Source organism: Grampus griseus, assembly GCF_964374135.1.
Source record: "Grampus griseus genome assembly, chromosome: 18".
NCBI classification, from domain to species: domain Eukaryota; kingdom Metazoa; phylum Chordata; class Mammalia; order Artiodactyla; family Delphinidae; genus Grampus; species Grampus griseus.
In genome coordinates, this window is record NC_139012.1 from 13,101,443 (window position 1) to 13,128,504 (window position 27,062).

Consider the following 27,062-nt stretch of genomic DNA (forward strand, 5'->3'; position numbering starts at 1 on the left):
GTTGTGGAGCACAGGCTCCGGACGCGCAGGCTCAGCGGCCATGGCTCACGGGCCCAGCCGCTCCGCGGCACGTGGGATCTTCCCAGACCGGGGCACGAACCCGTGTCCCTTGCATCGGCAGGCGGACTCCCAACCACTGCGCCACCACGGAAGCCCCACTCTACCTTTAATACTTGCGTGACGTTAGTGTTCCTTTCTAGGCTGTAAGCACTCAGAGGGTAAGGGCAGTTTGCATATTCCATTTCTGTTTCCCTAGGGCCTTAGTTCATGGCTATTTGGTCCTCAAAAAATATTTCTTGACTGATTTAACTGATGACTGACTCACTGACTAAGTGAATGAATGCAAGTTCATTTTAGCTGAGTCCGGTTTAGATTTTAACGGAGTCACAATCTGAGAATGTTCTGTTCTGTGGAATGCTGGAGCTGAATCACATATCTAACACAACAAAAATATAACAAGTCAATTCAGATTTCTAAGATCAGCACGATTAGTTTCTTTTAATATCTCCAAGGATTATGAAATTATTAAAACGTTAAAAATTTAACATTACTGAGTCAAGCATGAATGGAGGACTAAATATCAGAAGTTGGTCATTTTTATATATTGGATATGCCATGGGCTACCTTAGATACTTGCTTAGCCTTGACGGCCTTCTAAAATATTTATAACTAAAACCTTAATGGAGGCTGGAAGTAGGTTATTTAAAATCGTCATGTACCATAGAAGTTCAGAGAGCAATAATTCTTGAGCGATTCACAAGTGTTCCCTGAAAAAGTGAGTCTCACAATCAATTAAGTTTAGTTAACTCCAGGCAAACCAAGCTGAACAGGCTTCCTTGCAAGAGGGCTTTTTTCGGCCTTGGATGAGTCTCTGATAGGGGAAGAGAAGCAGTGGCGTCTCTCAAGCTTATCTGATTGTGGATCATTTATTTAGCGGGACATCTCCCGGGACTAGTGGGAAATGCTTCTTCATCCCAATACTTCTCTGACTTGTTAGTAGAAGTGTTTGAATGAGTTATCATTGTATGTGCATTTAAGGAAGTTGGCAACCTGGAAAGCTATGACACATTCCTAGCTTCCCATTTTGAAATATTTGAGGGGCCAGACAGGCTCCTGCTTGTCTTTTTGGCAGGATTGCATTCCCAGCAGCTAACATCAACTATCTTAACTTCAAGAGTTTTAGAAGATGACTTTAATAACCAAATTGCCTCTGGGTCAGCTTTCACCGACCAGCCTGGACCTGCACCCTCATTACCTCAACCCTTACCTCTAAACCCCGTGAGAACAAAGCAAGGGAAGCAAGGGACAAGGAAACATTTCTGCTTGTGTGTTCAGTGGAGCTGAGGCGCCAATAATGTGGAGACAAAATGAGGGGCTGGACACACGTAGTTCATATTTGCCAAATATTTTGCAGCGTCCCCGAGTCCCAAGGACCTGGGTCCAATGGGGTCACAGAACAGCAAAGATGCAGGAGATGCTCTTCCTCAAAGCAGCACAGTCTTGGCCGATGCGTCACGTGTAGGAAAAGAAAGAGGCAAACACAGATTCATGCACAGATGGCAAATGAATCATTACTCAAGTCTTCCTAAAAACCACACAGGAACAATGCTCTTAACTCAATCCAGTGAATGGGGTACACTTTTGCTTATACTTTTAGATAAGAAGACATTTCCTGCCCCCCCTGGGAGAAACGGAGTGCCATTTCTACTCCTATGAAAATCCAACCAGAATTTAGATGGTCACACTCTATCAAGATGGACTTGCTTTTGGAAACAGAAGAACCAAGTTTCTGATGGCCAGAGTCCTGTGTAAGTCAAAGATGTTCCACAAGGCTCGTCAGGTTGCACCTAAATATATCGCTGTCCTAACCGTTCATGAATCCAGTCTTTCTCCCAGCTTCTTCTCTGTTTCTATCCTAAAAGTTACCGAGCTACTGTTACAAAGATATCACCTCTCTTGGGCCATGACAACCTCCATCTTCCGGAGTGGGCACAGCAAGCAGCTGTGGAAATGAGGAAGTGAGAATAGATTTAATTGAGGTCACGGGAGGCCACCGAAGGAGATGGGCAATGATGGGCAAGGATGGAGAAGACCAACCTTTAACATGGTTATCAAGGGACAAGACTAAATTAACCAACACATAGAGCAAATTACATCGGGTCTCCCAGACTGGAGGCTCCTGGGAGGCCCACTAGCCACCTGTGGTTATTGAGCACTTGAAATATGGCTAGCGTCACTGAGAGACTAAATTTAAATTTTTATTTACTCTTAATTAACGTAAATTTAACTTAAAAACGGATCCTCAGTTTACTTATCGGAAAACTTTTAAGTATGCTTGGGCCAACTTGACTATATGAATCTACTTTTCAGTTGTAAATTTTATGAAATCTAAATACAGATCAAGTATTTCTAATAAAAATCCAGCATCCTAATTGAGATGTGTTCTAAGTATAAAATACACACTGATTTCAAAGACTTAGTATGAAAAAACCCCATGAAAACACCTCATTAATATTGCTTCATATTTGCTACATGGTGAATTGATAATATTTTTAACAAACTGGATTAAATATTATTATTTAAATTAAACTCACTTGCTTCTTTTTAGCTCCCCTCCAAAAAATTCAGAATTATATATGTAGCTTACATTGTATTTCTGCTGATGGCGCTGTTGTAGGGGCTTTTGCATTTCTTCTATTAGCCACAGCACTTTCTGGAATGGTGGAAAGTACCCTGTCCTAAGAGCCAGGTTCCAGCCCTTGTTTTCCCAAGCCTCCTTCACATGACCTTAATAAGTCAATTTCTCTGAGATCCAGTTTCTTCATCTGTAAAATGTTAATGATAGTTCCTACCTACTTTACATGGTTACTGCCACGAAGGACTGATTACAGAAGAAACATAAAAACACTCTGTGAACAGTCAAGAGCTGTCCCAAAGCAAGGTGATGAAAGGATGAGCCGCTCTATAAATATTTATTGAATAAATCCACTTCCAGGCTTCCTCTCTGCAGTCGTTCCCTATCAATGACTGGGGTCATGCCTGGGGTGGATCCGCTCCAGCCACAGATTCTGGGAGCAGGACGGTACCTTGCAGATCAAAGAGCTGACTGCACGGGGCTCTCGCTCGGGGCCTCTTATCCAGAGCGCACCTCATTTCTCAGACCATCTTATTCTGCAGCCGAAGGGAACCCACAGAGAAGTTTCCCCAAGTACACATCCCACGGTGTCACTACAAAGGCCTGAGCCTGCTGTCTTCCTCCAGCTGCTACCAACCCAGAAGTAGATGAAACACTTTTAGGGCCCTGTGGTCACCCTGGGTGTGATGCCGAGTCCCAGTATGCTGGTCGCAGTGGTGGAGAGTCCATCTGGCTCGAGGCCTTGGTGGGAGCACAGCTGCTGAGTGAGCTCCCAGCGTCCTGGGCGAGGGGGGAGCAGGGGGCGGCACTTTCTAGTTCACCTGCCCAGAGGGCTCCCCGTTAAAATGTGTCTGTGTGGAGAGGGCACGTCTTTCTATTCTCAAAAAGCTGCCATGGGTGTCAGCTTTGGACCCATTCGATGCCGGGCACCCTTTACCTTTCCTGGAAGTTTCTGCGCTGCTCTGGGAAGCAAGGTCTCTTGCTCCCATTACTTTCCAGTGTTTTCTGTCTAAGTTTCTCCCAGTGCTTTGCTTTGGCTTCTGTTTGCTTCGCTGCTTTTCAAGTGTGCTTCAGCTTCATTTCCAGCTTCACATCAATCCCCTCCCATTAGCTCCTTCCCAGGCAGAACCTGGGCCGAATTCTGAAGCACTTGTCCCAGTTATTTCTCTGGCCGTTGTAGGTATTCCGTTGCCCTGTCGTCTCCAGGCATTCAGGCACCCCACGTTCTCTCCCCCTCCTGCCTTTCTAAGCCCCTCACAGAGGAGGGTATGATCTTGCCCTTGCGGCTCTGCTGAGTCACAGGCTGGTAGCCCTCACCGGCCCTGCCCCCTGAAGCGGGGCTCCAGCCTGACCTCCTTCATTCCCCTTTTTAAAATTAATTGTATTTATTTATTTTTTAAATTTTTTGGCCACACCACGCGGCATGTGGGATCCTACTTCCCCCGACCAAGGATGGAACCCGTGCCCCCTGCATTGGAAGCGCAGAGTCTTAACCACTGGGCCGCCAGGGAAGTCCCCTTCATTCCCCTTTTGATGGCCTCTCTGTAGTCCGTCTTTTAACACTGCCTGGTAATTATTTTTAAGTAGACATAATTATTCCTTAATTCATGAGAACTGTGAATACTGATTTATCCAACTGTCTCCCCCCAGTATAAGCTCCTGTGTATCTAATAGACTGTTATTATTTTCAAATCCTCAGGGTTCAGTTCAGTGCTTGGTATCTAGAATATGCTCAACGAATATTTGTCCAATAAACTCCTGATCCTCCTCCAAAGAGCATTTGCATTTTAACATGGACCAAAGTCTAACCTAAGGGAATAAGGCTCTGAATAGAGACTTTCAGTATTATCCTGTAGGAAAATTCCAGCGAGTGCCAGCGGCTTACCCTGTTGTTGCCAAGGAAGCTGGGGGTGTGGGTGAGGAGCTGCCCCACAGATAAATTATTTGAGCTTCAAAACCCTGAATCTTTAGGCCAGAGGTTTTCAAAGTGTAGTATACGTGGGCCAGCAGGCCCAGCAGCCCCTGGGAGCTCATTAAAAATGCAGGTTCTCAGGCCCCGGCCCAGAGGTCTTGGGTCCGAAGTCTTGGGGGTAGGGCCCAGCAATCTGTGTTTTGACAAGCCCTCCAGGGCTGACTCTGAAGCACTCTCAAGTTTGACAAGCACTGTGGTAAGCATTTCTTGCCGCCCTCCTGTGTGCCAGGCATCCTTTGGGTTGCTAAGGGAACCAAGATGTCTGTCCTGAGTCGATCACAGGGTCTTGGGGTCACCGATTCCCACACAAACAGTTGCAGGAGGGCTGGCTGAGGGTTTCTCCCAGTGGCTGTGTTTCCAATCAGTCAAAACAAAATAAAACTAGATGACACAGGAAACACCTGAGAGATCTGTCCCCGCTAAGACTTGATTCTGAGAATTTGAAAAATAGATTGTCTCATAGCTTGCAGATTTTGTTCAGGATGAAGCAGGCCTTTGATGGGGGTAAATAGGGCTTTGTTTCTAGGGCCCTTGTCTGAGAGAGGACCGTCTTAGGGGGCTGGCGGTCCTTGGTGGCCAGCAGCTTGGTCCGCAGCCGCGTGACGCCAGAACTCTCCACAGAGGGGCTGCTGTGTAAAGCCCCGGCGCCAGATATGACCAGTGTGGAGGTTCACTGCTGGACTCATCTTCAAAGGAAAGGCAAGATTGAAGTTCAAGGATAAGGAAGGAGGTTCTGTAGTATTTCCTGAAATGCCAAAGGACTTGCTGTTCAACAGTACAAAGTAATCCCACGCTTTTTTTAGGGTCTTCACTTACATGACGCTTCATCTTTCAAAACATATTGAAAACTCTTCTAGGTGTTAGATTTTCAGAAAGCTGTGACTTTTGACTGCAGGAAAGAATTCGCTGTGCACGTTCCTTCCTTACAGTAACTCTGTGATGTCGCAGGGTGAGTTTGGAAAGCACGGTCCTCCACTCTACCACCCTGGCGACCTGCCCCAGGCCACGCCCCTCAGACAAGCCCGGGCTGTGGACCCCAGGTGTCCTCACCTTGCCAACGCTTTGTAGCCAGTTTGTACATTTCTGAAGGGAAACACATCAATCATGTCCAATCTTGAGACGGAGACTGATTAAAACGTTAAGACCGCCTTCAGGAAAATAGTTGCGCAGCACACAGCTTCTCCAGCCAACTCTTGGTCATCTAAGGTATTTTAGCTGTCTGCCAGACAGCGGCCTCCTAGAGAGCTGATTAAAGGATCCTTGCAAAACAAACCGATTTCTGAGTCAGACAGTCAAGGACTTATTTTCCATTAAGTAATTTATGGGATGCCTTTAATTTTATTTTGCATAAATCTAATTACATGAAGAAACTATGTCTCCTTGAGTTTCCTAACTTCTAATTTGGAGAATCTTGGATTTCCTATTTTTAATCCTTTATTTATTTAATTTTGGTAATTTTCATGAATTTTTCCCTTTTTATGTATATATATATATATTTAACATCTTTATTGGAGTATAATTGCTTTACAATGGTAGGTTAGTTTCTGCTTTATAGCAAAGTGAATCAGCTATACATATACATTTATCCCCATATCTCTTCCCTCTTGCGTCTCCCACCCTCCCACCCTCCCTATCCCACCCCTCTAGGTGGTCACAAAGCACCGAGCTGATCTCCCTGTGCTATGCGGCTGCTTCCCACTAGCTATTTTACATTTGGTCGTGTATATATGTCCATGCCACTCTCTCACTTCGTCCCAGCTTACCCATGTGAATTGGTGCAGCCACTATGGAGAACAGTATGGAGGTTCCTTAAAAAACTCAAAATAGAACTACCATATGACCCAGCAATCCCACTACTGGGCATATACCCTGAGAAAACCATAATTCAAGAAGAGTCATGTACCGCAGTGTTCATTGCAGCACTATTTACAATAGCCAGGACATGGAAGCAACCTAAGTGTCCATCAACAGATGAGTGGATAAAGAAGCCGTGGCACACATATACAATGGAATATTAGCCATAGAAAGAAGCGAAATTGAGTTATTTGTAGTGAAGTGGATGGACCTAGAGTCTGTCATACAGAGTGAAGTAAGTCAGAAAGAGAAAAACAAGTACTGTATTTTTAATCTTTCAATTCTTAAAACACATTGTTGAAAAATGATTCTTCCTTCCTGTGAGTGGCTTGACGTCTCCAGCTCTATTTCTGGAGCTTAATTTAAAATATCTCTCCACATGCTCTCTCCTTCGGTCCTTGACTCCCTGTATCCTGCGTGTCAGATGCAAACGCCCGGGCTGGAGAGGAACCCAGAGCAGCGCAGGCTGGAGAACTGGGCTAAAAGCCACTTGACCTCCGGGAGTGGGTGTAACCCTGCTCCGTAATCACAGCCACTGAGAAGAGGTCCCCGACTGGGACCTTCCCATGGGAGCCCCGGAGGACCAATAAAAATACAGAAATGAAAGCAGTTCCAACTGCCAAAGGCAATACAGAACCTCATTGACTTTTCCAAGCAAAAAAGTGAAGGGAGCAGCAAAAGTGATTGTGCTTAAAAAGATTTTTCTTTAAGATTTTTAAAAAATTTATTGGAAATATAAATGAAATAGTGCTTTGAAACTTTGGCATGGGTTAGGGGTAAGAACAAAGTTTTCTACCCTGGATTCCAGTCAGTCATTCCTCTGTCCCAAATAGCTGTGAAATGTCACCTAAGCTCTCTGAGTCTCAGTTTCCTTGTTTGGAATCGTGGAGACTGGAAATACCTAAACCATAAATGGATGTATTGCTACCAAAATATAATTAGTAGTATATTATAAGGACTCTCTGTTTGGTGTCTAACCCTTACCAGCATTAGATAAGGCATCAACTTTCCTTAAATTTGTGTTCATGTACACACACACACACACACATATACACGCACAGGTGGAAAGGACTCCTATTCACTAAGAGTTAGACATTTCTGTAAAGCAAATGAAGTGTAACTTAAAGCAAGTAGAAAGTCTCTTTCTTTGATGGTGGTACAAAGTATGAAGTCCTTCAGAGAATGTTAGACAAAACTTTGATAGATGCTCTTCAAAAGCTAATTCCAAACGCTCATTCATTCTAAGCAGGGAAGGAACCACGGCTACCAAGCATGTCTTCATTTCACATGGTACTTGTTCTTTTGAATATACTTTCAAATACATTTCTATAGAGGAAATTAAACACCGGGGCACCCAAGCCACACGGTAAGTCAGATAAGCCAATGTTTCATAATAACAGAAATAAAAGGAGAAATTCCCCCACTAAAAATTTTCCTCTTGGACCTTGTCTCTTAAAGTACAAGTGAAAACTTCATAAAATCCAGAAATCATTTTAATGCATGAAAATTTCCAGCCCATTTTCATTGTAGTTTCCAGGAACGGGCAGAAAAAGAAATCCCTTCTTCAATTAGAAGAGGAGAGATTTCTAAACATACTCCTGAAACTACAGCCAGATATAATATATTCAACACACATTTGTATTCAAATTATGTTTTTTCACTGCGCCTGTGTTTTCCATCTAAACATTTATCATTCAGTTAGGAGCTGCTCTTATTAGAATAAAAGCAATTGTATTAGATACCATTTAAGACTGACAGCACTTACCGGTTTCCTGGATATCCAGGACCCAGTGGCTGCAGTGAGAACAATTATCGAGCTGCAGGCTGCAGCCTAGGCCTGAATGCCAGAGAATTCTTCCCAGAACTTCCATTTCCTTCCCAGCCACAGCTGCTGGTGGCCAGGACTGCTCTTCAGCTGACCTTTTCCCTTTTCTCTCTCTATTATCACCAGCCAAATGCCTAGTTCATCTGCCTGTACACGTACAAAGACCAATGCCCCCTTCTTTGACAAAATTTTTGTAACATAACTTTTATTACCACCAGATGAAAACATAACTTTTATTACCACCAGATGAAAATCGTAAATAATCTAGCCAACATGTACACATTGAAGAAGACTCAATATATTGTCATAACTGAAATATAACTAAGATATCAAAGGAAGTCGTTATTTATAAGATAAATAATATGTGTTTTAAAATGTCCACACTTAGGCACAAATATGTTAGAAGACAGAATGAAGTGGTCGGATGTTCACACCTTATTTTGTGTGACGGGCACAATGCAGACCGACATGGGTGAGACAGGTGACGTGGCTTTTAAAGATGCCAAGTCAGTTCCTGTTCAAGTTCCCAACAAGTTAAAGAACAGTCTTGACCCAATTTACACAGTTGTTGTTGTATTCTTGAAAAATTCAGTTATATTGACTGTCCAAAAATAAAAAATACATCAGAAAAAACACTCCATGCAAATACGTGAAACAGTTAAGATCTTGACCCAGATCCCCCAGAACAGGATTTTTATCCATGTGAATGTCCAGGAGGACACTCAGAACTCATGAGATACAGACTAGTTCTTTACTCCCAGGGAGTCGTATTCATTGCAAGATGTCAAAATCCTTTACTTCAGCCCATCACATTCCAGAGAGGTTGCCTGGTCATTAGGACAATGGGGGAAAAATGCTCCTTTAAATTTCCAAAGTTCTCTATAAGGAGTGGTGTCGTCCCCATTGAGGATAGTGCTGTAGGGTCTTAGGCTAAGTTAGTCTGAGGAAGTAGGCTCAGTTATAAACTATCAGGATCTTTACTCTGGTAGATATTGGGGAGCACTTGAGCTCTAGACAGGACCCCAACTGGAAGATCACTTAGGATGCACTAGAATTAGAAGAGCTCGCAGGTGGTGAAATTGGTTGGCGATTCCAGCAATGGTCCAGGAGCAAAGGAGTAATCCAGGCCCAAAGTTATACTGCAGGGGTGGGAAGGAAAAGGATGAGGGTGATTCCATATCATGGCTGGGGTAAAATCATCAGAAAAAGATAGATTGGGGGGGGGGACTTGGAGTGAGGAGTGCAGGAAAGAGATTTGTCAAAGAGGACCTCAAAATGTGGGTCCTGTGTGGGCAGAAGAACACTGATGCTTTGCCCAGGAGGAAGGATGTTGGGGAGTGGAGGCAAGTTGGAAACGGGACATAGGGGTCGTGGTCATGGATACATAGTTGGAATTAATATTCATAGAAATGATAGCTAAAACCACAGACTGGCTAAAATGGGAGAGAGAGAAAAAAGAGAGAGAGAGAAACATATCAATATTTACATCTGTGTGTATATCTAGGAGAGAAAAAAAGAAAGAGTTGGACAGGGTCATGGACACTTTTTTCAGTTATTTAGAGGTGACAGAAAGAGGAGCAGGTGACGCCACAGGAAAAGAATAATGAGAGACAAAAGAGCCTCTGAATAGCGCTGCATCCAGGGTGCTGGGAGAGAGATTCAGAGTTTCAAGGAGGACCAAGCAGCCGAAAGTGTTCAGTGCCACAAGATCAAGGGCATGTGGACAACTGGTGGTGGCTAGATGCCAAAACAAGGAGGTCACTGCTGACTTTCCAGGTGCCAGTTTCTGTGGCACTTGCACAAGGGGGAGGAGGGTGCCCAGCGCCTGGAGCTCCCTGGAGTATCTGAGGTCGCAAGAACACCGTGGAGCAGCCAGGAGAGTTTTTTTTTTTTTTTTCTTTTTTCTTATTATTTATTTTTCTGTGTTGGGTTTTCGTTTCTGTGCAAGGGCTTTCTCTAGTTGTGGCAAGCGGGGGCCACTCTTCATTGCGGTGCGCGGGCCTCTCACTATCGCGGCCTCTCTTGTTGCGAAGCATAGGCTCCAGACGCGCAGGCTCAGTAGTTGTTGCTCACGGGCCTTGTCGCTCCGCGGCATGTGGGATCCTCCCAGACCAGGGCTCGAACCCGTGTCCCCTGCATTAGCAGGCAGATTCTCAACCACTGCACCACCAGGGAAGCCCGCCAGGAGAGTTTTGAACCCCCTGTGCTCTGCAGGCAGATGGCCCCTGATCACCTGTGCGCTCCTGGGGAAGTGACCTTTGTGAACCCGAGGTTTGTGCACAGAATTGTAAGAGACCCAGGAGAGTGGCGAGAACCTGCTTCTCCATCACTCTCCGTCCTTTCCTTTCTCTTCTGAGTGGAAGGAGAGAAACACAACAGGAATGTGGGAAAATGCCAGGATGGGGGTGTGGGCCAGAGGAGGCACCAAAGGTAGGGGAGGGACGAGGGCATTAGCTCCAGGGGAGGCTCTGAGACCTGGGCCGACAGAAGGAGGGGAGCGACGGCAACCACCTGCTTTCCTGTTGGAGGGAAGAATGGGGCAGCTCTTGTGGCCCCTCCATCTCAGCCGGGGAGGAGGTGTTCCACCTGCTGAGACAGGCTGAGGTGGGACCTGCGATGTTGCCCACAGGAAGAGAGAGAAACCGAGGAGTGTCGAGCTGCCCAGGGGGCGCCACCTGAGCGGGACAGCGTGAACCTGCTCTGAAATGAATGATTTCTCCATCTATCCTTGGCAACCTGAGAGCAGGGGCAGAGAAAGGATGCTACCGAATTCAAAGGTCCAGGCCTCGGAGGTGGGACAATTTAAAGCAACACAAAGGGTGGAATTCTAACAAGAGGATGTGCAGAGGTGGCTGAAGCTGAGGAGGTGTGTGAAAGGGCTATACTTCTCTCCTTGCGGAAGTTGTATCTGTTATCCTGTGACTGGGTCTGAGTGCATCATGAAGTATCTGTGTGTGTGTGTGTGTGTGTGTGTGTGTGTGTGTGCGCGCGCGCACGCAGGCGTGAGTGATGTCAGAAGTGCGCACGGCTGGACTCCCCAACCAAGAGGTTCTAGATCAGTCGTGGGCTCAGCACATAATAATCACATGTGATCTGCGAGTGAGTGAAGGCCAGTGGCTTCCCTCGGGTGCCAGTGAATAGCTGCGGAAGGTGCCGTGGGAGGTGCGCACGTGTCGAGAAGGAAGAGGCAGGTGTTGGAAGAGGCTGGTGGGCAGAGGCAGCTGATAGCTTCCCTGGTTGACAGTACTGGCCTGGGGGTGAACAGCGAGATAAGACCCAGGGACTAACTTAAAACAAATATTTATGGAGAAGCATTTGAGATAATGGTTTTCAGGTGAAAGGTAATAACGATGAGAGCATTCAAAGAGTTTATGCCTCGTGGCCAGTGTTACTTGGAGGAGGCTGGCATATCTGTGGATGGTGAATGGTGGCGCTGAGGAAAGGGCTAGAACACAGGCAGTTTGGCTGCAAAATCCACCAGGCCTCTGCTCCACCATTCTCTCCTCCAGTTTAGAGCTTCAAGACCGCTGGATGGTGACGACTCCCAAATGTGTGTCCCTTCTCTCCCCCCCCTCCCCCCTCCCTCCCTCCCTCCCCCTCCCTCCCTCCCTCCCTCCCTCCCTCCTCCCTCCCCCCTCCCTCCCTCCTCCCTCCTCCCTCCCCCCTCCCTCCCTCCCTCCCTCCCCCTCCCTCCCTCCCTCCCTCCTCCCTCCCCCCTCCTCCCTCCCTCCCTCCCTCCCTCCCTCCTCCCTCCCTCCCTCCCTCCCTCCCTCCTCCCTCCCTCCCTCCCTCTCTCTCTCTCCCCTCCTCCCTCCCTCCCCCCCTCCTCCTCCCTCCCTCCCTCCCTCCCTCCCTCTGCTAGCCCACCTCCCATCCATTAGGAAGTTCCACTGGCCCTGCCTTTCTAATAGATCCAGAACCTAGGCCCTTCTCTCCACCTCCCCTGCGGGCACCTTCAACGACACCATTACCTCTCCTGTAAGTTAATGCAGTAACCTCCTAACGCTTGCCTCCTGCAGGCCCATCTCATATTATTCTGACAAATCCCTTGCAAACATAATCAGATCACATCACTTCTCTGCCAGACGCCTCCAGTGGCTCCCCACCTCCCGCGCGAGAAAGCCAAAAGCCTTGCGATAGCCCGTACTGACCTCCCGGATCTGCCCACACCTTCGCTGACCTCCTCTCCCCTTGTCCACTCCCCCTCAGCCACCCTTGCCTTTGGCTGGGCTTTGAGTGGCCAAACATGGGCCTGCCTGGGGCTTTGACCTGCTCTTCCCCTGCTGAGAATGTGCCTCTCCCAGATGTTCAGATATTAGCCTGGGGTAGGCCATTCCTGATGTGATATGGTTTCAGTCCTACCTCCTCACTCCAGCTCACCCTGCTTTATTTCCCTCCAGAGTCCTGATCATTATTTTACACTCACATATTTACCTACTTATCTGTTCGTGTTCTCCCCCAACCACAGTGTGATGTCCGTGAGGGCAGGGTCTGTCTGGATCTAGTGCAACAGCAGAACTTTAGGACGTGGTAAGCACGCAATAAATATCTGCTGAATGAGTGAGTGGCTGAATGCGCAAATAAGTGAAAGAATGTACGACACAGCTCACAGTTTGTACTGCCTTTATGGTTTGCTTTGTTCCATCTTCACGATGCGATTTGTAATATTCCTCAACCATTGTTCTTGCGGTTAGCCCTCTGGGACTCTGATTTCTTAGGTTTAAAAATGGAGAGGGTGCAACAATTTCGAAGGCCACTTCTGTCCTTCAAGTTCTGTGATTGTGCAGTGATTGGCAAGGCTGGTTTAAGGAGAAATGTATTTTTAGGAACTCTTCTGGAAATCTTATCAGCTCGGCTGGGTTTGGCCTAGATTTGTTAGCCGGCTGTTCGAGCCGGGGGATCTAACAGGAACATCAGTGCGGGGGTTTGGGGGGAGCCTCTGGGGAGCTCGTTGTGTTCCTGCTCCAGAGTTCAGATCCAAGGGGGCGTCCAGGCGGGGTGGAGAGGTGGCGGCTCTGTACTCAACACCCGGCAAGGAGCAGCTGTTGAAATACTTCAGCCCCAGGCTGCAAAAAGGACACAGATCTAGGTCTTGGGACCCCAGAGATTTAATTGTTCTTCTTTACATTTTCTCTTCTGAGAAAAGAACAGCACACAGAATGCTACTGTGCCCCCAGAACTCAGCCACACCCCAGCCCTGTCTTCACGGTGTGGTGGTGGGAGCTGCTCTGCTCTCAGACCTCCAGGAGGCTCTCGAATATTCTGAATGGAAGCAATACTGGCTTCTGAAGGCTGTCCGCCGAAAAAGGTCGCTAAAAGTGGACGTGAATTTGTTTCTCGATAAGACTGGGGTCCAAGAGGCCCTGCGCCAGCCGCGGTATTCTCCAGCAAGTTAAGGCACAATTTGTGAGCCACACGGACCCTCAACACAGGGTACCCTGGGGGGTTAACGTATCTCTGAAGGCAAACCAGAGAGAGCGGGTTTTCCTCCGTCCTGGTCCCCTGAGCCAACGGCCATTGCTAGGTCCCATTCTTCTCGAGCTTTGTAAGCTGATGTCGAATACGTCACAGAGAGGTTCTGCTGGGAAGAACCTTCCAGCTTTCCATTTTCTTTTCACATCCAACCCCACCCCACCAACTATGGGGAACACAATCATTCTGTCACAGAACCAGATATGGGGTATGTGGATTGGATGCTCCCAGGGTTCAGAAGATCCCAGAAGGAGGCAGAGTGCTACTTGTTTGTTTGAACACTGTGGGAAAGATACCAGCAGGGTCAGGCATGCAGGTGATGGTATTTCATTAATATTTAACCAAATAAAAATTTCCCTACAGAGCACCATTTGACTTCAGCAGAAAAACAGAGCCCAGGAATTCAGGATCAGGGAGAGGTCAGTCTATTAAAATAGGATTTTAGTTTTGTTGTCATTTCACTGACCCTAGAAGTTAAAAAAAAAAAATCAACTTCCTGCCACACTTTTAAATATCGCCATTGACAAGGCACGACTCACGTCGCAAGTACAAAGCAGGCTACAAAGATGGTGTGTCAACAGTTCCTCTTATCTTTCAGGAGATGGAGCTAGAATCGAGATCAACAACAAATATTTACTGCACTTAAACCGGGAGCTCTGAGTAATAAAGAAGGACAAACCTGGCAACCAAAGGGATATTCTGTAAAAATGTACGGCACTCTGATACGGGGCGTTATCAGGTCCCGTGATTCCTAATTGCTGGAGGCAGGTAGCATCCGCTCACGATTTGTTAAATCAAGCTCGCCCTCCCGTTCCTTCCTTCTTTTGTTGCCTCTCCGCCCAGACAGGGCGCTCCTCCGAGGCTAATCACCACTCTGGCTCTGCTTCCCCGCTGTCGCCAGTTGTCATTATTTCTAAGCGACGTCACCCTGTGCTGTGTCACCATGGCAACAGCGGGCCACCACTTTGAGGCGTGCAACAGGGAAATGAGAAAAGGAAAAATAGTCACGGGCTGAACCGCTCCTGGTCACGAGCAACTTCTGAGGTGGCAAACGTGTTTCTTCCCATTTTATGGAAGGGGAGACTGAGGAAGGGCTCAGGCTCTCCCGCATTCCTGTGAACGGAGGAGCAAAATGTAAAACCTGATGGCCACACCCATGGAGGTCACTCAGCCATTTCCACAAACAAAAAACAACAGAGAGGGCGGGTGCTTTGGTATTTTGTAGACGAACCAAAAGATCCCTAGACATCTATTTTAATGTCCAAAACACTGCTCTCTTGACTACATCTTTTGCACATTTTTTTCAAACACACAATGCTTATTTCAATGTACGTAGTATTGCTTTCCCGGGTCTACCGACCTGTGGACTCACTCAGCTCCTTAGCTCTCCTCTGCCAACTGCATTTCTTTGAAAAACATCCATTTTCCTTTAAGAGATTTTTAAGAGACGTACTGCTGAGTCAGAAAACTAATAACCTGGTATAACCTGTCATACCACCCTCAGGACAAGCTCTCAAGTTACCTGTTCATTATTTTTCAAAATGATTTTATCACCTGCGTTCCCATGTGCATACTTCAGCTGCTCTTCTAATGCTGCTTATTCCTGAAACTGGTCTGTCCTCCTTCTCTAAGAGAACCAATAGCTTTGAATCAAACCAAATCTGACAAGATAAAATGCGAGAGAGGAAAAAAGAGTCTGAAAAACACCTTCTCTGGTATGCAGATCATCCCATGGTTACCCACTTATGCTCTTTGCCTATTCCAGTACCTGAAATCTTTTTTTTTTTTTTTTTGGTCATTAACACTATGTATGAAAAAGCAACTTGTCCATGAAGTGGTGCTTTTACATTTAAAGTATGATTTCCCTAATGTAGTCTCTTTGTAGCAGGGATGAACTTGGAAATAATTTTTATGATGCCAATAAAACTTTATTGTGTAGATGTAAATGATGTTTTGCTTATTGGAATGGGTCTTCTTGGCAGCAATCAGAATGACTTTCTTAGAATTTAACAGAAGTGTGCATCTTAATGAGACATGGATGGTTGACTTAAATCCAGGCTTCTTTTTTTTTTTATGATTTTGCAAATCCAGGCTTCTGAGAGTCAAGAGATGCAGCTTACAAAACCACGTGCCCTTGAGACAGCCTTTAAACTTGAGAGTTCCTTTGCCCCATCAATAGTAGGTTGTTTCTAAGACTCTACTGATCAACTGTCTGTGAAAACATTGGAAGACTTAACACAGAACACTAGTGTGAAGATTTCATCCCTGGGGTCCTTCCGGAGCCATGGCAGGAAGATGGCAACTGACGGTGGAAACCTTGGTGAAGGCCAGTGATAACCCTGCAGCGCTTGGCAGAGATGATCTTGTTTGCATCGCTTTTCCCAGGAAGAATGACTCAGCAGCAAACATTTATTAGGCCTGGCTCCGTGCTCTTCACTGGGCCTGACACTATAACCAACTCCCCATCACCTCTGCTAACAGGTGTTCCCAGGTCTCATCCAGCTTCGCAAATGCTAGTTCTGATATGTTCAAAGAAAACTGATAATAAAGGTCCCTGTCCCCAAGCCAGCAGTTTTAAGGGTTCACTCATATTTGTCTGAAGGTGATGCTTTAGGCTACTCAAAGGTGGCCTTCAGGAAAAGCACCACTCTGCTCACAAGAGCAGAAAGAAGATGGAGTGTTTGAACGCACAAGGCCATGGGTAGATTACGGACAAGTTGTGGATAGCTGGCTCAGCTCTCCTCAGTCCCCACCAAAAACATAGTTAGCTCCTCAGGTTCCAGGCAGTTTCCAGAAGGAAAGGGCAACCAGTATTTCTTTTTCCAAAGTGGAAAAGTATAAAAGGTAAAGACCCTCTGAAATGTACTTGACTGCCCTTGGGGGGGTAGCCTAATTGCCTAATTGTCAGAAAATGCATAGGGCTGGGAGTCAGAAGAGATGTTAGTTTTTGCACAGTGACACGCTTGCCAGGAGATTTGGGGTGAGTCACAATCCCTCTGCAGGCCTCAGTTTATTCAGTTATTAAAAAAAAGGACCAAGCAGTGGTTTTCCAACTCGCGTGTGAGCAGCTACAGGGCCAAAGGTAAACATATAGCATAGTTTATGGAAGCATCAGTTTTACTTAAAAAGTTTTAGGGTAAAAGGGGTATGTAATTTAAAATTTTTTATACTAGAGCAGACATATATAGCAGATAGAAGGCGAGATTTAGAAGACTTTAGATAAGTAAGGGGACCTGGTCCATCAGTCCTTCTAAGCTTCAGGAGACCAACTCCTCTCTCCTTTGCTATCAGGATGCCTCAGTGGAAAAACTTGAGAAATTCTGAACAACGGGGTCTCCAGGGCCGCTTCTACCTTTTACATCTAGCGATTGTGTTTCTCGCCTAGTAGTGAGAGGGATCTCTAGGGAGATACCTGTCATCTAGTGGGGTTTAGTTTGTTACCTGCAGCAGAAACACAAAGTTCATTATAGCTAAAGATTTCATCTGAATCACTAACCCTCCTCAAAGAAAATAATGCTTCTTCTGGCCATTTGCTTGCCTAAAATGAGCATGGGGGTATACTCTGGACTTAGTGTTACCTTTGGGGCTGGGAAATCTAATATACCAATTAATTTACTACAGCATCAGGGTCAGCCAGAAGCACCTGGGCTGTTCACGTCGCTGAAAAGTGGTGTCCATTGCATTTCAGTTGTATTTGCTCACATTGGACAAGAGTCAGTCTTGTTTTAAGAAATCCGTCAAATTAATTATTTACTTAATGATTTGCACTATGACCAAGGATAATTCGGTAATTAAAAAGCAGATCTGGAATTGCGGATCATTTTATATGCCTACATGTATAAGAATCAAATATTAGACGAAGGAGGACTAGGTTTAAAGTCAAAAGAAGTCAAAATGCAAGTTCAAATCAAATGTTTAGACTGAAAAAAATATTTTCAAAATAGAGGCCAGGGGCTTCCCTGGTGGCGCAGTGGTTGAGAGTCCGCCTGCCGATGCAGGGGACGCGGGTTCGTGCCCCGGTCCGGGAAGATCCCACATGCCGTGGAGCGGCGGAGCCCGTGAGCCATGGCCGCTGAGCCTGCGCGTCCGGAGCCTGTGCTCCGCAACAGGAGAGGCCACAACGGTGAGAGGCCCGCGTACCGCAAAAAAAAAAAAAAAAAAAAAAAATAGAGGCCAATGTTTTTCAGAGGGTATTGTGGAAATAAGTTAGAGAGTTAGTTAATAATATTAGTTTTTCTTTTCCGGGTTTTTTTTTTTTTGCGGTACGCGGGCCTCTCACCGTTGTGGCCTCTCCTGTTGCGGAGCACAGGCTCCGGACGCACAGGCTCAGTGGCCATGGCTCACGGGCCCAGCCGCTCCGCGGCATGTGGGATCTTCCCGGCCCGGGGCACGAACCCGCGTCCCCTGCATCGGCAGGCGGACTCTCAACCACTGCGCCACCAGGGAAGCCCATAGTTTTTTTTTAATTTAAACTTTTACAACCAAAATTTTCACGAGCTACTTACTCCTTGGTAACTGTTAAGCGTCTTCCTTTTCAATCATAATGTAACAAACTCCTCCATCATGCTTCACAAATTGGAATTAATTTTTTTTAGATTTCTAAGTGTGAATTGTGGTTTATTTTTCAAAGGGAAATCATAAATATTAACAAATTTGGAAATGATTCCGTGTGGTAATATTTTAATCTAAATATCTAAATGCTTCTTACTCAGCAACATTTATCAGCCAAAATTCTATATGCTTGAAAACATTGTATTGGAAAACTCCTAAGAAAATATGTAGCACATTTTCTAGAATGTAAACTTCCAAAGAACACTATATGATAATGTCTGTAATAAGTATAATAAGTACGATGTTAGTATAAAAAAAATTTTTGTGTATCATTATTTCTTAAAGGGAGGATTAGCTAAAGGATTTTTTTTTTAAATGAGTGTGAAAATTGGTAGACTTGGAGCGCATTTAATTTTCTTGCATTTACTCATATAGCGCCAGTCTTTTCCCGACTGACAGACCTTGATGAGGATATAAGAAAATGGAGAGGGAGAAAGAGGCCTCTGCTAACGAATGAACAAGATCCACAAGTGATGTTTGCTTTTACTCACGTGTCACAGGTGTTTCTATCTCAAAGGATGAAGTTTTAACTCATAAGCATATCATTAGAATGTAATAAGAACTTAATAACTATATACATTTCCACTTGACATCATTTAATCAAGTCATGTAATTTTGGGGGTACACTTATGTGAACAGAACTATACATTCCTAATAATTCTAGGCTGAGACTCTCTAGGGTTGGGATGAGATTTTCATTTCTTTGCTTTAAGCACAGGGTTCAGTGAACAGTTGTTGAGTAGATAAATGGATGGATGGGTGGACGGATGAATGAATGGGACAAAACAAAACAAAAATTTTTGGTTCTCCTTATTTTAAATGTATATATCAGTTATATTTTCTATAAAGCAGGAAACTTTGTGCAATCAGTCTAAATGTACTAGCCTGAATTTTGTTTTTAATATCATAAAACTAATATTTATGAGATGTGTAAGGGTCTTAGATTTCAGTTAGCAAGATGACATATCTACTGCTGGTTGTATTATTAGTTGAAATTTCTCTGGGGAAGCTTGCATTCATAGCAGGATATAAAATAAAGAGAAACCTCTGTCACTAACTATTTGTTTCTGAGAATTTTCAGAAGATGAGCTGTTCATAATTTTCAGAAAGTCAAGAAATGGTGCAGCCGATACATTAATATGTAACAGGAATATATGGCATAACTATTGGAAAAGAGGAGAAAATGTTATCATCTTCAGATGATATGACTATATACCCAGAAAATTCAAGAGAATTAAATTTACTTCTCACAAGGAAAAAGTGAGTTCTGTTAAACTGCCAGAAATGAGACAACGAAATAGAGTTAAATGGAACCAATAGTTTTCTTGTTCTCTAGCATAGTGATAATCAGGTAGAATATATAATAGAAAAATATATCATTTATAATAGCTACATAAAACATAAAACACCTGGAAATAATGCTAACTGAAAATGTTTTAGACAGACATAAAAATTAACAAACTTTACCTGGAGATGTAAAGTAATATTTGAATAAAATTCAGAGATATTTCTAGATTAGTATTCTTATCATTTAAAAATATTAGTTCTTACAAAATTATAGATTCAACACAATTTTAATAAAATATTGAAAGGATTTTTTGTTGCTGGAAGAGGTCGTTATGAGTATGAGAAAGAACTTAAAAATGATTTTGAAATTTGATGAAGAAATAGATGAGGGCAGAACAGAAATTTCTGAATAAGAATCATAATATATAGAATTGGTCTTAGTAGATGGATACATACACTATTAATCTAAAACAATCAAAAGAGTTTGTTACTGATGAAGAAATAGATAGATAAATCAATGAAATTGACTAAAAGTATCTTGAAAAAGATCCCAGTATACACTTAGGATCCAAGATAATAAGTATACAGATGGGAAAAGATGCCTTATTCATATTGAATAAGACTCGTTTAGAAAAATGGAAAAAACAAGAAAAAAATTAATTTGTAAACTCAACTTGTACTGTCCATCAAAATAAATTCCATGTTGATTTGATTAAAAAAGATAATCTACAAAAAGGCAAAAGAAAATATAGCTGAATCTTTAATCAAGAACAGGCATGCATGTCTTTCTAAGAATAAAAAAAAAACCCAACAATGTATACAAAGAAAACAAGGAAGAACAACAAAAAGGTCGATCTTTTACGGCTTTAATAGGCCTTCACTCGAACCTTCTGAATTCTTAGTTCAGTGTCAGCTTGTATCTAACTTCCCCTGCAAAATCCCCAGTGAAATGACTAAAGGTTGGTTTAAAAAATATGGGGAAAAAAAAAAAAACTTTAAGCAGAGTTAGAAATAAGGAAAGTGTGTCAGCCACATGTTTTGAAGCCTGTGCTACTACTAGTTATACTGAAAAACCCCAAATTATGCCCAGGAGCTATATTAAACCAAAAAACAAGAGTTCACTGATTTGTCTCCTTTGTGTAGTAGAAATAGCAACAGCAGTGGGGCTTGGTTGAGTTGGCTACTTGGCATACAGGCTGAGCAATGGAAAAGTTGGGTAGAGAGAGTAACCCCTATGACAAGAAACTGAGCAGAGGTGGCGTATCCCTGGTGGGCACCCCTGGCCACAGCTCTCTCTAACCTATACTGAAGCTGTACCACCACTGAACTCTACCAAACTGACATCAAGGCATTTTCTACTTAATATTTGACAAGGGAGTCTATTTACAGTCAGGTGGCAAGCAAGGAACTATACAAAGACTCCTCTGCCCTGTTTGAATAAAAAGAACCAAGCCTGGACAGACTTCTTTTCATTCAAGATGAATAAATGAATTTAAAAAAAAGCAAAAATCTAGATATGCAACATAGATCCAATATGAGACCAAAGGAAAGATTCTGCAAACTAAAAAGAGGATCAAGGTTGAGCACTCAAGATTTATCATAAAAAAGTGGGAAATATTAAAACAGCATCTTGCTTTGTGTTTTCAGTAAAGTTCAGTAAAGCTCATCCTCTCTTCATGGACTTATGACATAGGAAAGGAAAGATGAGAAGCAAAGACAACAGACTGAATTGGAAAGGGACTGAGAGATATCCAGAAATAAAAATGGTAGTTGATTGACATAAGAAAGGAATCTGAGTAAACCAACATTTCAATAGCAGATTACAAATCTTAATTTTATGCAGTAAAGAGCATTGTCGGTGTACAAAATGTAATCAATGAGGTGGAGAATACACGAGACACATTTACACAACGTAGAGAAAAAGGAAAAAGATTAAAATGATCAGAGAGCTAGTGACGGATATGGAGGTCAGAAAACAAAGGTGCAGCTTAAGAATTATTAATGCCCCTGGTTGGGGGTGGGGGGTGGGAGAGAGAGACGGAGGGAGGGAAACAAAATAGAAGCAATAATTAAAAGATAGAGGGGCTTCCCTGGTGGCGCAGTGGTTGAGAGTCCGCCTGCCGATGCAGGGGACGCGGGTTCGTGCCCCGGTCCGGGAGGATCCCACATGCCGCGGAGCGGCTGGGCCCGTGAGCCATGGCCGCTGAGCCTGCGCGTCCGGAGCCTGTGCTCCGCAACGAGAGAGGCCACAGCAGTGAGAGGCCCGCGTACCGCAAAAAAAAAAAAAAAAAAAAAAAAGATATAGGTAAGAAAGTCTTGGGAGGTTCAAAAAGGAGCTGAGAAAGAAGATCCAAAGAGAATTCAGTGTCGTAGGCAAAGCAATGAAAAGTCTGTGAACATCCTGGCAATTGTGAAGATAAAGGAAGATTTCTAAAATTATTACCCTTTCTGCTCAGAAAAGAGTTACCTACAAATAAATTGATTGGCTTCTGACTTCTCCTTTGCAGTACAAAACACTAAAAGTCAGTAGAAACATCTCTGTTGAATTTTGAGGGGAAAATTTATTATTCCAAATAATATACTCAATCATATTATATTTCTTGCATGAAAGTGAAAAATATTCTCAGATATGCAAGGGATCGAAAACAACAGCAGTTCCCAGGAATACTGGGATATATCCTAAAGGAACAAAATCAGGCACTGGGATTAAATATTTATGTATCAGGGTGTTAATCACAGCATGATTTATGAAAACAAACAAATAGAACCAATGTAAATGTTAAGTGATGGGAAATGCTAAATAAATTATGGTACCTTCATATTATTGGACATTAAGCAGCTCTTAAAAAAAACATGTTTTCTAACAATGTAGAATGTTAGGTCCAAACACTTAATCGTGTGATATAAATATTTTATATTTTCTTCTTTAGGAAGCAAATATTTTATTATCAGAAAACAAAACAAAAAACATTCTGAGACAAAAATTCTAAAAATGCCCCCTGGGCTTTTATGCTTGCAAACGTGTCACTTCCTCATTTAAAACTGAACAATAGGTCAAATGTTACGAAGATCTAGGGACAATCATTTAGAAAGTGTGGATACACTTTCCAGCCTGAATAGCCTCACATGCAAGATAGTAGCAAGATAGGGAAATCACATTATTTTGCTAAGTCTAGACATATTTTCATGATTGTGAACTTTGCCCAGTTAGATGAGATAATAAGCATATCATATGTCATAGTCGGTCGTCCAAGTTGCTCAGCAGAAATTATAATAAGTGTTACTGAAAACTAAGTCACAAAGTAAAATACAGTTTAATATTTAAACAACTTGAGGTTAATTTGAATAATTCAAACTCACAGTGAGTGGGTCATGGTGGAGGAGGCTGGCCAACTTTTAAGAAAAGAGATTAGATGAAAGAATGAACAGAGTGACAATGGCTTGCAAATTGTAGCTTTCTAATAATAGTAAAATTTGCATAACACTTTTCACAGAACTTGGAATAAAAATGTTAAATTATAACTGCTTGTTATTACTTCTAATAATAAGACATAACTAATGCAAAATTAACCGCTAAGGCACCAGATGAGACTTTTTTTTTTTTTTTAGAAGATGTTGGGGGTAGGAGTTTTTTATTAATTAATTTATTTTTGCTGTGTTGGGTCTTCGTTTCCGTGCGAGGGCTTTCTCTAGTTGTGGCAAGTGGGGTCCACTCTTCATCGTGGTGCGCGGGCCTCTCACTATCGTGGCCTCTCTTGTTGGGGAGCACAGGCTCCAGATGCGCAAGCTCAGTAGTTGTGGCTCACGGGCCTAGTTGTTCCACGGCATGTGGGATCCTCCCAGATCAGGGCTCGAACCCGTGTCCCCTGCGTTAGCAGGCAGATTCTCAACCACTGCGCCACCAGGGAAGCCCGAGACAGTTTTAACATTACATTTAGGCTATGGCTCCACCTTCTCATTACCTCCTTTGATTTTATAAGATTTTAGAAAAACAGAGAGGGGATTCTAAGAAAAAAAGAAAGGTATCTGAATTTTATTATTCTTAACGGCAATAATGAACATAGGGTTTCCTTTTGTGTTTTAAATGGTTAAAGATATTAGGCTATGGTTTGATCTCTTTGGGAACTCATAGCACATATTTTTAGAAGGGTTGGCTAAGGTTTGGAATGAAGCATGAGTCTGTGGTACGGGGGACCCATAATCACTGTTCATGCTTTAATCAACTAAGCTATTCAACCACGTACAAGAACCTCAAACATGACGATGAAATATTATGAAGAGCAAATTGTTCTGTAAAGAGTAAGTAATTACACGTTAAATCCAGCAGTAATAAATATAGGAAGGAATATTTGCCGAGAAACATCGTTTCTAGTTCCACATAAAAACATTAAACTAGAATGTGACTGCCTGAAGATAAAATATTTTAAGTTGAGAAAGTGTGATGCAAGATTTGCCATATATGCTTTGATTCAAACTAAATGTGTCCTAGATATGGGTACACCTAGAGTTTAGGGTAAAAGTTACAAATAGAGCAATTGGTCAGCAGATCCAAATATTAATTGCTTATAAACTATTTAAAATAAAAATAATGCAACTGAATCAAAATGTGATTAAAATATAGGGTGAGTGACATTGGCTTTTTTAAAGCTTTCTGACTAATGAATGAACTAAAGAAATCATCTAGAGTTCTAAACAGTTTTCATATAAGCAACACCACTGCCTCAAAAACCACGACATTTTACATCTGAATCCACAGATGAGTATCCCAGATTGATTAACTTCAACCGATCAACAAGAGGAATAGATATGAGAGAGATGACGCCTTCCCCGAGAGCTCTGAAAAGAACCATAGTCACGTTTTCCTAGAATGAAAAGCTAGTGGTTTTCTGTCCTAGACCTTAGAACGTATCTCTTTTCTAGTCCCTCTTTCAAAAGACAATCTCGAACTTTTTTTTTTTTTTTTTTTTTTTTTTTTTTGCTGTGCGCTGGCCTCTCACTGTTGCGGCCTCTTTCGTTGCGGAGCACAGGCTCCGGACGCGCAGGCTCAGCGGCCATGGCTCACGGGCCCAGCCACTCTGCGGCATGTGGGGTCTTCCCGGACCGGGGCACGAACCCGCGTCCCCTACATCAGCAGGCGGACTCTCAACCCCTGCGCCACCAGGGAAGCCCAACAATTTCGAATTTTAAAAATCAAGGCAGCATACCATTTTAAAGAGAAAAAAATCTCCGCCTGTCTTCTGAGGGCTTTTGTATTATTAACATCTAGCCAGGATTCAGGTGCCTGTCCCTCCTAATACTGTCGAACATAAAGAAACGAGTAAAGCAGACTGCAGTCTTTAATGAATCCTCTTTTTGAAGAAACATGGTGGGCAATCTTAGAGCTCTCTTCATGTCTTAGTTAAAAGCTTCAATATAATTATTGTCATTAGTATCATCAGCTGTCATTCACACAGAATTTTATACAGTGAATGAGGAGCCTCCAGCATGCACTATCTCATTAAACTTCAGACGTGGACAATACGTACTCAAAGGGTTGGTCTGGAGATTGTCAGCCTGCACAATAAGGAAGATTTCCAATTACTAGTTTCATTATTTAGGCTACTCAACACTTTCTTCCCCAGATTACCGGTAGCAATCTCATTGTGACCCCATAAGTGATTCAGATTCATGATTGCTCCTGTGCTATTTACAGAACAGCAATAAGTATATTAAGAAAATCTACTGGCTTTGCGATAAAGCTGACGGTAACCAGCTCCTAAAGTTGATATCTATGTCCTTCAGCAGGAAGGAAAAATCCCATCTGGGGGAGCCTGTCCTGTGGTGTGGTTCGGTACAATAGCTCTCTTTTTCTTTACAGGGTCAAAAATTCAGCAAAAGAAATTAATAAAAAGCCTTCTCAGAGGAAAAAAAAAAAAAAGCCTCTCTCCCTACCACCAAAGCCGCTGCCCCCTCCCACCAAAAGACAGAGACAGTGAATTTTAGAAACAGGAGTTTATTCACAGTGCTTAACTAACAGCAGACTTCTTCTGGATTAGAACTGCAATTTGCCTACTGTATAAAATGTCAGGATGATATTCTAGTTCCTTACACACGCTGCTGATTTTATTGTATTCCTTACAGTCTCTATCCTCCTATAAAAATTTCCCCTTTCTAGGTTTAGATAATTTTCTAACACAAAGAGTAGGCATTCACATTTTCTTTTTGAAATAAAAAGGCAAAGTGGTTTGCAATAAACATTTGAAGTTCAGTAGGGCATTAGTCCACAAATATAGATGTATATATATGAATATGTGTATGTATACGGAGAGAGAAATAATAGTAACCAACATTTACTGAGGGCTCTCAAAATGCTAAGGTTATAAAACTCTTAGTAGTCAATACATTAAAACATCACTGCTAAAGTCCTGTTTAAAAGTTAGGATGAGTGGTTATGTTTAGATTCTGAACTCCAAACAGAAATTTCGACCAGTTTTAGAGTCTGGCTCCGTTGAACTAACAGTCTACATGTTCTAAACCTCACTTTTCTTATCTATAAAATGAGGCAGTATTATGAAGCTCTCAGGGCAGTGAGGAACATTACATTAGAAGAAAAATTTAACATTTTGAAAGTAATTGTCAAAGTGCCTAGAACATAGCAGGAGCTTTAAAAGAGTTAGTTCCTTGCCTCTGTTCTGTTCATTATGTTACTTAACCTAGAAATGAAAGAAAATTGTGCTGCGCTGCGGACCTGGCCCTGAGTTTCCGATTTGTTTTAGTGGAGGGAAATAAGCACTTGTTCACTTTCTTTCAAAAACTGCAAGAGTAATGACTACAGATTAAACTATAACAAAATATCAGAATATCATTTCAAAGGGCTCATGTCTGTGTTAACTGCTCCCCACCCTACCCCTAATATCACATTCAGGAGAAAGGAGTGAAAGAAGAGTTGCAGGATAATTCTGTTTCCTCAAACTTAGTAAAAATAAAAATGCATTTTACAGAGCTACATTTAGTAAATGCAACTTAATTTTCTTAGAGTTTCAGTGAGTTAGGATAGTTCAATGGCTACCACCCTTGCAGAAAGAACCTTTGATGGCGGGATTTTGGAGACACACAGAAACTGTGTCACCTGCAGCATGGAAGTTACTACCGTTTTGCGGTCTATTCCGGAGCTGACTGTTGTGAGAATTCCAACTTTCTAACACTTCAGAAAGGCCTACGCCAGGCTAACAAATGGACGTCACTCAGGTTCCTTCTGGCCACCTTTCCCATCCACAGCAGGCATGGCCAATTGATCCCAGTGCTCTTCCCCTGTGGATCTGCACTTGGCACTCAAAAATTTCTCAAAACAAGTTTCTAGGCAGGCAGCCACCACCAACTGATTAGAGTTCCCTTGTGAGTTGGAACCACCCCGAGGCTAGGCTAAA

The 27,062-nt window shown here is 43.2% G+C and overlaps 1 protein-coding gene across 5 annotated transcripts in view; it reads right to left on the minus strand.

The window, feature by feature from the left end:
- MBNL2 (muscleblind like splicing regulator 2) overlaps positions 1–27,062 on the minus strand; it is a 152,517-nt gene that overhangs the window by 102,635 nt on the left and 22,820 nt on the right. The gene's annotated exons all lie outside the window — the stretch shown is intronic.